The sequence below is a fragment of the Chrysochloris asiatica genome, unplaced genomic scaffold (assembly GCF_000296735.1).
Source record: "Chrysochloris asiatica unplaced genomic scaffold, ChrAsi1.0 scaffold00396, whole genome shotgun sequence".
Lineage (NCBI taxonomy): Eukaryota > Metazoa > Chordata > Mammalia > Afrosoricida > Chrysochloridae > Chrysochloris > Chrysochloris asiatica.
The window spans coordinates 1,696,570-1,698,938 of record NW_006408914.1 but is presented as its reverse complement, the minus strand read 5'-3'; the positions used below and the strand labels follow the sequence as shown (position 1 = coordinate 1,698,938).

The 2,369-nt window shown below is 42.1% G+C and overlaps 1 pseudogene; it reads left to right on the top strand.

Annotated features, from left to right (window-relative positions):
• The first annotated feature begins 1,396 nt into the window (after positions 1 to 1,396).
• Positions 1,397 to 1,963, top strand: LOC102825342 (annotated as a pseudogene).
• Positions 1,964 to 2,369: the final 406 nt, after the last annotated feature.

Below are 2,369 nucleotides of genomic sequence, written 5' to 3'. Positions count from 1 at the left end.
GTGGTACCAGGCACCATCTAATTCTTCTGGCCTCAGTTTCAGGCAGACTAATGTTTGCATATTCCATTAGTCCATTAGACTAATTGATTCCAAGCCTCTTCAGGTTTTTGTTTTGTTTTGCTTTGTTTTTTACTTTTTATTGTGAATTGAGTAAAGGTTTACAGAGCAAATCATCAGTTTTATATTCAGCAAAGCATATACTGAACTTTATTGCAATGATTAAAACTTGCACCATGTATATGCAGTAATAGTATTTGACTCCATTCACTTTAAGTATTGCATTCCTCCCTTTGTCTCCCACTACCTTCATCTTTTCTATGCTAACAACCTATTATTTTTGTATATTGCTTGCCCCCTCACCCGCGTTAACATGTGTTTACTCTTTAGCATCTGTGTAACTTTCTACCCCCCCCCCAGCCATCAATGATTGTTTCTTTCATCAAGAAAAACTTTTTCTTAACTTTTAAGTTGGTCTCATACAATAATTTTCCTTTTGTAATTGATTAGTTGCACACAGTTCATACATCTCGTGAGGTGTTTTACAGATTCATGACTATTCTTCAACTTTGCATAGTATTCCATTGTATGTATGTACTAAAATGTGTTTAATTATTCTTCTGTTGATGGGTATTTACTGTCTCTTATCTTTTTTATGTGTATCTTGTTCACAGCATACTGAAGGATCTTGTTTTCTTATCTGTCTGCTCTCTGTGTCTATTGACTGGCTCATTTAATCCATTTACATTCAGTTTAATTATCAGTAGGAGTCCTTTTGTCGTGCTGTGCATTAATGTGACAGACTGCAAAGCCATTTGAACTGCAAAGTCAGTGGTTCAAGCTCACCAGTGGCTCCTGGGAAACACTATACATGGTCGCTATGGGTCAGAACCTACTCAATGGCACTTAACAACAACAGCATGAATTTAATATTGCCGTCATTTTACTCTGTGTTTTCTAATTGTTATCAATATTATTTCTTTCACACATGGAGAGAAAAATATCTGCACCTTAGATGGCCACTCATGAGCTTTTAAAATCCTAGATGATGCTCACTAAAGTAGACTTTAAAACACTATTTTGTGAACCATCTTATTTCAATTGATCATCATGTCCCCTTAATATGATCCCAAAGACCCAGCAATTCGTTGCATTAAAATGTTTGATAATATTTAAGACATTTTTGAGGTTTAGTTTACTGTATGCTGTACTACCAATCTTTGCATTTTAAATGCTTGTAATTATTAACACACCTTGAATAATGTTTGATCAATTTCAAATGGAAAAAGTTGGTAAAAATTCTTCAGTTTAACCTCCGGGCATTCTGTGGTTGCTGGTCAGTTGTAGTGCGCTGCTCTTGCTACTGCACTTCCGGCTGTCTGCTCCCCTCGACCCAACGATGCCGGTGGTGGACCTCAACAAGTCGTCTGGGCCCTTGAACCTGCAGGAAGTGGATGAGCAGCCGCCTCACGCGCTGCAGGTCAAATATGGCGGAGCTGAGATGGACGAGCTGCGCAAAGTGCTGACGCCCACCCAGGTGAAGAACCGCCCAATCAGCATTACATGGGATGGCCTAGATTCCGGTAAACTCTACACGTTGGTCTTGACAGACCCAGATGCACCCAGCAGGAAGGACCCCAAATTCAGGGAGTGGCACCATTTTCTAGTGGTCAACATGAAGGACAACGACGTCAGCAGTGGTACAGTCCTCTCCTATTTTGTGGGCTCCGGGCCTCCCAAGGGTACAGGCTTCCACCGCTATGCCTGGCTGTTCTATGAGCAGGACAGGCCACTGAAGTGTGACGAACCCATTCTCAGCAATCGATCTGGAGACCACCGTGGCAAGTTGATGGTGGCATCTTTTGGCAAAAAGTACGAGCTCGGGTTCCCTGTTGCCGGTACGTGTTACCAAGCCGAATGGGATGACGATGTGCCCAAACTCTATGAGCAGCTATTAGGGAAGTAGGGAAAAACGAGAGGGGTCAACTGCTCTGGCGGCTCCAGGCAGTGATGTCCAGTTCAGTGATGCATGTAGAGTTCTCCTCTTCCCAGTTCCCCTTCATTCTTACAGGTGGACTGGAGAAGTCAGATAGTCATTTAGGATACCTTTTCCTTTATACTTCAAGGCCACACATCTCAATTTATGTTTTAATCAAATTGAACTCCAATTTTTGGGTGATGGTTTGGTATTGTGATGGGACCCTCAAATTGTTAAAAATAGCAACCCAGAATTGAAAGAGGAAGAAGATCCAGGCCAAAAGACCAAGTCTACAGCAGTAAAGCAAAGCCTGCATCTTTAAAGGAAGCCAGCGTGTGTGATGTTCAGGCCTCGCCCTTGGGACAGGCAGCCATGTCAGGTGCAAAGCTATTAG